Below are 10,368 nucleotides of genomic sequence, written 5' to 3'. Positions count from 1 at the left end.
TATGACATGCATTTACGACACGCAGTTACGATACGCAATGCCAATCAAGGAAGTCCATGTCATAAAGGAAGACGACACGTATTTCCGCGTCGTAACCTTACGACGTGCGTCTTTATGACACGCAATGCGTGTCAAGAAAGCCCCTGTCATAAATATACATGACACGCATTTGCGTGTCATAAACTTCAATAACCATTTACCATATGCATTTACGACGCGTCTTTACGATACTAATTTACGCATAATACAAAAATATTTAAACAAATATATACCAAAACAATCAATTTCATCCAATAACATCGTGTCAAAAAATTGTAATACATTGATATTAAGGGGATCTAATTGTACATTGTTATTAAGAGGTTTTCCCTAACTATATAACATAATACTACATTGCGTATCAAGGGACACCTTCTGCAAAGTAATGCTATACAAACTAAAAAGATATACACAAAGGTGATAAACATCAAATTCCAACTAAGTAGAGTTGCATCTTGCCTTTTATAATTATTTAAGACTAATGAACCCCTGCTCCGATAATTCTTGTGACTTGATCAAATAAAAGTCAAAAAATTAATATGCTAATATAATTAATAGAAGAATCAAACAAGGAATGTTAGTTGCAAATACTTGTGCCAAATGTGAGTGGTCAAATGAGGGAAAAGTGAACATCTGCAAGCTTTTTTACACCAGCCTACACACAAGCATATATATATATATCAACATAAGTGCAAAATAAATAAATAAATAAATAAATTTCAGTTTATTACAATTGAATACTTGATAAATAGATAAAGAATTAGATTAAAAAATGTCCAAAACACCCTTGCAAAAGTAAGAATTTTATGAGAGACTTATAAAGAATTTTATGAGTCACTGATTGGAGGATTTTGGCGGGTATCATCATACCGCTTCCATCTAGAAATGGCTGAAACCATCCTAGACGCCACCTGGATCAAGACAAGGGTAAAATGGTAATTTCAACCAACCCCAGAAGATTCGTATTGTAAAAGAGTTAGATACAAGAATGATGCAATTGCAACTTCTTGCATCCAGCCCTATTGCAAAATGCTTTACAAGGGTGTTTTAAAAATCTGATTTTGGTCCGACTCAAATGAAGAAAGATAAAGAAGGGCAATTAAGTCATTTTCACATGAGGGTTCAGTTTGTCAAGTTGCAGCACAATGTCTCCCAAGAACATGTAGCCTGAGCCATCTTTAGCATGGAAGTTAACAGGTGATGCACAAAATCCTCCAATCAGTGAATGCACTTGTCCAAAATCAAAGTTCAAGAAAATACATAATATATAATTAATATGTCAAATGTGATCACACAAGTTATAATAAAAACAGTGATTCAGTTTTAATTAAGTTACAATTTTAATATTTTTTATTGTAGCCTTAATTTGGTTTTAAACTTCTAATCATCTTTTATTATGAAATTTTTTGTTTATAATTACATCATGTATAAAGTAAATTTGAGAAAACATATTGTTTCTAAATATAATAAAAATATCCACATAAAAAATCATTCCATTCCTACACGCCAAGCAGCAGGATCTTAGAATGCAATAACTCATTCCATTACCATATCCATTCCATTCCTTCTATCATTCCATTTCATCCAATTAAACACACCATTAATATTTTTCGACTTCTAAACCATTTGACCCATTTCTCTTTTTATCTTTTTTTTTTAAATTCTACCAAACTGGCCCGTTATCATTCATATATAAACTCAAGTCAACTCAATAAGACTAAAGTTGTGACCTTGTTGGGATTCCTTAGGTCAAATGTTGGATGATCCAAAAGTTTCTTAACATTCTCAACATTCCCAGGAATATCCGATGCAGATTGAAGCGAAAGCCACTTGTTAACCACCTAAAAATCAAGAAAACAAAACAAACATATAAAAAAGATCCCTTTCTTACTTCAATATATCTAAATAAATTACATAAAACAAGAATTTACCAGGTAATCATGCTGCCATTTTTCATAAAAGTCAGTCAAAGCTTTTTCATGGGCATTACCCGGTTTTTGAGCAACGACTGCAAGAGCTGAAAATTGATCGGTCATATTTGTATTCATTCAACACAAGCTCACTCATTTCTTCATCTTCAAGAGATGCAATATACCCTTTTTTCCAAAAAAAAAAATTCAAAATCATAAACATTAACACTCACCAATATATATAAAAAAGGGTACTTAAGACCAAAAATATATATACCAAGAGCAGTGTTCTTAAGAGCACGCCTTGCCATATTAACATGGTCAAACTCATACTTCTGTGAGCTCCTATTTTCTTTCACCTGTCAAAGTCAAACATGTCAAACATTAATTCACAAAATGTTCATATGTGGGGTGGGGTGGGTAGGAGGCATATTTTTTACCAGGGTTATGAATTCTTGCTTCAACTCCAAAGCAAGTTGTTTTCTAATAAAAGATTGAACAACATGAACAGCATCAGGGTCTGCTACATCCATCATGTCCATAATCTCACCTTCACCAGGGAGTGTTATTGTTTGTGCAATAAATTCCTAAATATAAATGAATTGATTTAGTGTTGAGTTACCTCAAATCTAGAAAACTACAAGAACTTCAAAAGAAAAATACCTTGTCTAGGCTCGAATCCAAAAGAATACATTTGATACCATGAACAAATTGTGGATCAAGAACCAATTTATTATCTTTTTGAAAGTTAACAACTTGGCTTAGCATCAGTTTCCTTGCCAATATTTGTCCAGCTTCCCAATTGACAATAATAATAATAATAATAATAATAATAATAATAATAATAATAATAGTTTAATAAGAAAACCCTGAAAAAATAATGATGTAATAGAAAGAAATGAAAGTATAACACACAAATATATGAAAGTACATTGCCATTTCTTACCGATTAAATTCATTTGAATCATGGGCAAGTAGGAAAAACATATCGTTTTCTGTAAGATAAGAGTATAGGTGAATAGGAGCATTATAACCCCTTAACAGTGATTGAATTGGTTTTTCAGCCACATCTATGAATACAAACTTTTCTTCGGCCTAAATTTAAGACACAAAAAATGATTTAGGTAGTAGATGGATAACTTGTATGGGGCCCTACGACGTGTAAAATTACCTTTGTAACCCTGAGAACAGTAGTGTAGACAGGTTGACCACCAGATGTGATGGAAACTAACTTCCCATCATGATAGAAATATGATAATGGCATGTCTTTTCCAGCTCTTCAGCCTTTAAAGAAATAAGAACACCATTTACAATTTCAAATTAATATTAAACATGAATTAGCAATAAGAATACCATTAAAGGGTATTTCAGTCAATTACCAATATCAAGAGAATCTAGTAATAACCTTAGAAAGGGTATTTCAGTCATTTATACAAATGAGCAGAGTACCTCAGATGTTGTGCTAGCTAAAGCAAAAATCGCCTCAATCCGAACATGCCAAAAGGCCTTAACAAGATAGAAAAGGTCATAGTTGCACTTTAATAATTTTCTTACAAAAAACTAAAGAATTGTACGTTAAAATAATTTCTTACTTTGAAAATTCTATAACTGGGTAGATTTTTTCAATTGAAAGGTAGAAGAAATAAACAAGAAGTATGTTGATAGTAGGTGCATAAGAGGGAAAGAGTACCTGAGAATCACAGAGTAGAACAACTCTAGTGTTGTGATTGATTGTGCTTGAGCCACAACATCTTTATCCTTCTCTAATTGATTTATCTGGTTTTTGCGTTTATATAGATTCTCAAAACATTCAAATATAGAAACCTAGTTTTTGCGTCATCTTCGAGTTCTAAAGCAGCAACAACCATGGAAGTCTCTTGAAGAGGGTTTAGGTTCGGTGTGGAAGGGATGTCAAAAGAGTAGTGGATACACAGAAACCGGATTTGGTGTGTTTTCTAGAGATTGTAGATTTCCAATGTTACAGTATAGTATCTTCAATAATTAGCAACAATTATAAGAATCAACAACACTTACAATAAGAAATTAGCATCAATTGCAACAAAAATTGTAGTAATCAGAAAAAAAAACCCAACTAAAAAACAACTCACTTGGGAATCAACATCAGGGGATTCGACCAACAACTCCAAAATTGATTTTTGAGGAGTAACTTCACTGATTTTTCAGGCCAGAGAATTATTTTTTAATTGAAGAGCAAACTTCACTATCGGAGAGGAGGGACTCCACCTGCTGGGTCTCGCTGGATAGTGCCGGAGAGGGGGGGCTCCACCGGTTGGGTGTCGCTAGAAAGCGTTGGACGGCAGGGCGGGGCTGGATGGAGTTCAGAGGTGGGAGGCGCCGGCGCCAAGAGAAACTTCGGAGGTGGGAGAAGTTGTCGACGTTGAGAATTGAGAAGAAGAGAAAGGTTTTGTCGAAGTGGGAAGAAGAGAAAGGGACGTCGAAGAGAGAAGGAGCAGTAGAGGAAGGCGGCCGGGGCAAGTACTTGAATTCTTTAGAGGGAACCAACCGGAGATCACTTTTTCGGTAACGATCTCCTTCACATGTATGTGATGGTGCGAGTTTGCCGTGGGAGAAAAGATGAGAGTATATTAGGGTTTTTTTGGGGTATTTGAGTTAGGGAGAGAAGAACGGTGGAAAGAAGGTAATAACATGGCGGGCCTTTCAAACTTTTCGGAATTTTGTTTCCCGCAAGAGAAGTGACCCCGCGTTTCATTTAAAAAATATAAAGAGACATACTTAGAGGACGTGCATTTTATGTTATGTGCCCTCAGTGTTTTTTTTTCAATGTGACAGTTATTGTAGGACGCGCAAAAATGCGTGCCCTAGATCCTTCTAATTGTTGGAGAACCGACACTATTTTTAGGGCACACACTATTGCGTATCATAAAACAGCACGTGTTATGGTTTGCGCGTTGTAAAATGGTGTTTTTCTAGTAGTGGGGATACCAGAATATCATAGTTACAGCTTGCAGTCTAGTAAGATTCTGATGTCTCTTGATAGTGTGGAGTTAAACTACCATTCAATGACATAGTATAGCGAGATCTCATCAGCATATGGTTTCATGCACTGACTCATTATTCACTTTTATCATAACCAAAAAGGGAAAGAATGGTAGGATGCGTGTAATACATTCAGGTATGAAATGTATCCATCAGCAAAGAGTGTCGAAGTTTTATCAATGTATGGATAATATAGTGAATCATTAAGTTCTTAATAGAAGAATTATTCAGAAAGAATGTGTAGGTGCGTGTAATATATCATGGACAATGATTTACCCATCGACACAAAAAAAATTGAACTCTCATCAGCGTTTGGTATCATACACCGAAACATAAAATTCTAAAGAAGAAAATATGGAGAGAATGGATTGTATTAGTCACGCTTAGGTGAAATCAACATAAAATCATTAACAAATATAACCCATCAGCAAGAAATGTTTTAATTCTTGTATCATATAGTGTTAGTTGCAGTCTAGAATCAAAGGTTTTTCGTTAACTCATGATGGTACCAAGTCATACCTCAGACTAGGAGGTTAGGGACATGAATGACCATTTGTTATTTAAGGACTAGACAAGTATATCTTATGCTAATGACTATGCAATCAGCGTAAGCCACTAGGTTATGCTCAATGTTTCAGCAGAACATAAGACTTGATACATATGAAGAGCATCCTTCCAGGGGTGAAGTCAGGTAAGAGACAATTAAATACAAGTGAACATCCAGGCCTTTTAGAATTTTTTAATTTGTACCAGGCAATCTCACATTGAAAGTTTAGACATTTTTATATAATTACGTGAGGGTGTGACTTAATGTTCTCCGTAGATGGTCTTGTTGATGAGAGGCTTAGAGAGGTTTGGTCACATACAATAGCATGCTTCTAGGGACGATGATTTGTCAAAAGTTACATAGTAGTCTTACAGATGCCTCGGTCAGATCCTTTAAAAATGATACAAAACAACAAATAATATAAGAATACAAAAAAAAAGAGTTAGTCAAACAAGGAAATATTCTAAAAGGAGATATTTTTGCAGCTTTTTGAGGTATCTACCCATTGAATTTTGGTTATAAAAGAAAATTCTTGTAAAGACAAACTCATCAGTACACAATACATTTATACTACAAATCAAGAGTGATGAAGCCATTTATCATTGAAACGTTACAAATGGACTCCAAGCTTCATATTCATCAAGAGAGAGAGAGAAGAAAATATCAATCTTTGTAACCAATGAGTTAACTAACTCAAATCCATGAAACCATTATGTCCTTAAGATCAACACGAGGGCATTCAAGGTTTTATCATCTTATGAGTTAGTAGATGAAAACAAGACTTACTGAATTAATGGTTGCTCCTTGCATCCATAACAGCGAGTGGAGGTGAAAGGATGAATTCACAAGAATAAAAGGAAATGATGTCACTCTTTTTCTCAGCACCAAGAGCATTTAGATCCTTCTGGATGGCTCTAATTCTTACAAGATCTGAAGAAAAAAGATGCAGATAAATCTAAGATAAGCCTGAAAGATGAATAAGAGTGAAAAGAAAATACTTGTAACTACTATAAATAAAGCTATGTACAAATTTCTAAACATGATAAAAGCAGCGCTCGTTTTTGGGTTTTTGCGTTTTGCAGAAAACAACAGAAGCAATGTTAAATGAAAGCATTTAGAAAGCAATTAAGTCATTGCAAGCATGCCAAGATCTGCAATCAATTTGTTTAAACTCTTCTCATCCAATGCCTTTGTGAAAATGTCAGCCAGTTGATCAGTTGATGGAATGTAGAACAATTCCACTTTTCCCTTTTGAAGGATGTGCCTGATGAAATGATGACATATATAAATATGCTTGGTCTGGGAATGTTGTGATCTGAATGGAACTCGTGTTTTCACAACAGATGGGAGTATTTGATAAGTTTAGACCATAATCTAAGAGATGATTTTGACTCCATAGGATCTGAGCACAACACCTTCCAGCGGCGATATATTCAGCTTCAACGGGAGAGTAAGTCACATGTGTCTGTTTTTTGTTGGACCAGCTTAACAGTCTATCTACTAACATTTAAGATCCTCCCGAAGTTCTTTTACGATCAATTCCACAACTACCATGATTGGATTCAGTGTATCCCACCAGCTTGAACTCAAAATTGTGAGAATACCATAACCCAAGATTGGGTATATACTTTAAGTAACGAAAAATCCTTTTCACAGTGTAAAGATGAGATTCCTTAGGATTGGAGTGATAGAGAGCACACCATATAGTAGCAAACATGATGCTGGGGTGATTGGCAGTAAGATAAAGCGGAGAGCCTATCATTCCACGAAACATAGTTGCATTCACATCAGTGCCATTTGGATCAGCACCAATAAACGCTGGTGAGGACATCAGAGTCTTTGTTGGTTTGAAATCAGAGAAACCATATTTCCTCAGCATATTTGCAGTATATTTAGCTTGACAAAAAAATTCCACCATTCAGTTGTTTAACCTGCAAAACCAAAAAGTGGGTTAGTTCACCCATCATGCTCATCTCGGACTTCTTAGCCATGATCTCTGTGAATTCTGAGCTTAGCTTTTCATCAGTGGATCCAAAATTGATATAATCAACTTACACTTAAGAAAGAATGATGTGAGATCCTGAATGCTTTATGAACAAAGTGTGGTCAATATTTCCTCAGTTTTATCCACTTGAAAAAAGATATCTTGCGAATATGTCATACCATGCTCTAGGAGCCTACTTTAAACTAAAACAACTTTATCAAGACGATACACATGATTTGGAAACTCTTCACTTTCAAATCCTAGCGGTTGTTTTAGAAAAACTTCTTCTTGAAGATCTCTATGTAAGAATGTAGTCTTAACGTCCATTTGATAGACTTTGAAGTTTTTGAAAGAAGTAAAGGAAAGGAATAAGCAAATCGCTTCAAGTCTAGCAACAAGAGAAAATGCTTCATCATAGTCTAATCGTTCCAGCTGACAGAAACCTTGAGTCACCAGTCTAGCTTTGTTTCTTATAATGATCCCATCTTCATCCATTTTTTGTTTCTGAAAACCCAATGCGTGCCAATGATAGTCTTTTCTTTAGACTTGGGAACAAGATTCCACACACGATGACATTCAAATTGATTTAACTCATCCTACATAGCCTTTATTCAGTCAACTTCTTTTAAGGCATCAGCGACATTGTTTGGTTTAATCATTGATACAAAGTTTAGAAACATGCAGAAGTTGTTGTTGACTCTACTATGAGTGAAAATTCCACAATTTATATCTTCAGTGATTTGAGATTCACGATAATCTTGAAGAATTATTGGATTAGAACTTTCATTTGTATTACCTTCAGTAGAATCTTCCTGATTGGATGGTTTAGTTTCTTTAGGGCTGACATGCTGATCCTCCTTGATAGGTTGTTAGCTGATGAATTAATCAACATTGGGAACAACATGTTCAACGTCATTTGGCAAGAAATCAGAAATATGGTATAAAGGACTGTAAGTAATTTCATTCAGGATTGATGAGGGGTAATCAACTCGATCATGAATGAACAAGTCTTCATTAAAGGTGACATGAGTTGTTTCCTTAATAACTTTCCTTGAAAGATTGAATACCCTGAAAGCCTTAGATATGCTGGAATAACCTAGAAATACTTTTTCATCAGCTTTAGCTTCAAACTTCGAGCGTTGATCTCTTAGATTCAAGATGTAACAAACACATCCAAATACATGAAAATAAGAGATGTTCGGTTTCCTTCCCTTGAATAGCTCATAAGAAGTTTTCTGAAGCTTAACAATAATAGACCAGTTTTGGGTATAACACACTGTGTTGACAACTTCAGCCCAAAATAACAAAGGAAGACCTGCTTTAACAACCATATTTCTTCCAGCTTCAATGACAGTTCTGTTTCTTTTCTCTCCCATACCATTTTTTAAGGAGTTCTAACAGCAGAGAAGTTTTGAGAAATTCCTAAGATTGAGAAAAGTCTTCCAGAAAGGGGTTTCTGAATTTAGTTCCATGATCACTATCTAATTTCCTTACTCTGTGATCCTACAAAACTTCCCACTTCTTAATGAGAGCAATGATTTCATCAGCGACATCAATCTTCTTTCTTAAAAAGACTACTCACACAAACCTTGAAAATTCATCCATAATGACGAGAGTGTATTTCTTCCTAGCTCTTGACTTAACCGGAACTAGTCCAAAAATATCCATGTGAAGAAAATGAAGAGGTCTTATAATGGAAGAGTAGGACTTTGGTTTGAAGGAAGACTTGGTTTTCTTTCCCTTTTCACATGCTGAGCATAGCTTATCCTTGACAAATAGCATCTTAGGAATTCCTCTCACAAGCTGATCCCCTGAGATTTTCGATATATTCCTGAAGTTCAAATGCGATAGCCTTTTGTGCCACAACCAATTTAAATGAGACTGAGCACGAGATAAAAATGCAGTGATGAAGAGAGTTGTTATCAGAGAACATATCCAAAACATAAATGTCAATTTGTTAGTTTGCAGTCAAAACAGTGACATTCTTTTGATCAACAACCTTTCCTTCTCTCTTGTTGAAGAGGACTTCATATCCAGCGTCACACAATTGGCTGATTGAGATGAGATTATGTTGAAGACCCTTCACATAAGAGATATTATTGAACACAACATAATTGCACTTGATAGATCTATATCCCTTTGTGGCCCCCTTTCCATTATCTCCATGTTTAAAAGTAGGACCATACTTCTTTGTGAAATCTTCCAGAAGAGACTTGAATCTGGTCATATATCTTGAGCATCCAATATCTAAATACCAATTATGTTTTTACCCTAAAACTAAAATATACAATAAGCCCTGAAACAAAATGAACAAAAAATATACACAATATACATTGACTCATTTTGTAATGGGTCACTCAAGAAAAAATATAATAACAATTATCGGGTGGATAGTTCAACGAGTGTTGCTTTTTGATCCACTTATCATTACGAGTCATTATGTTGCCAGCATGAATAGAGTTCTTTTCTAAAGTCCACTCATTGACTTTGTGAGAAGTATCGCCACATCGATAACAAACTTTGATTCCAAGATTCTTTCCTTTAGCAATAGATTTTGATTTCTTTTTAATTGTTGAACCCAAGGAACATTGACAATTTGATTTAAGAGTTCTTGTATTAGTTCTGAAACAAGGAATTTCATCGATGGTATACTTAGATGATACATTTTTATGAGTCTCATGAACCATTGAGTCATCAAAAGTAAAGGACTTTAAGTGATATTCAGGTTCATAATTGCTAACGGAGCACTGAGCAAAGATGCTAAGAATTTTGTTTACCGAATAAACCTCACCATTGCATATAGGAAATTTTAGCAAAATCTTAGTGGGGGGAAGAACATACTCATGGTGAGAATGTTGATGGAAAGGATC

At 34.9% G+C, this 10,368-nt stretch overlaps 1 pseudogene; it reads right to left on the bottom strand.

Annotated features, from left to right (window-relative positions):
- Positions 1-866: 866 nt before the first annotated feature.
- On the bottom strand, positions 867-7,505 carry LOC145106670 (puromycin-sensitive aminopeptidase-like; annotated as a pseudogene).
- Positions 7,506-10,368: the final 2,863 nt, after the last annotated feature.

Source organism: Lactuca virosa, chromosome 4, assembly GCF_052849685.1.
Source record: "Lactuca virosa cultivar CGN04683 chromosome 4, Lactuca_virosa_CGN04683_v6, whole genome shotgun sequence".
Taxonomy (NCBI): domain Eukaryota; kingdom Viridiplantae; phylum Streptophyta; class Magnoliopsida; order Asterales; family Asteraceae; genus Lactuca; species Lactuca virosa.
Note: the sequence above shows the minus strand (reverse complement) of the source record. Positions and strands in the feature narration are given on the sequence as shown.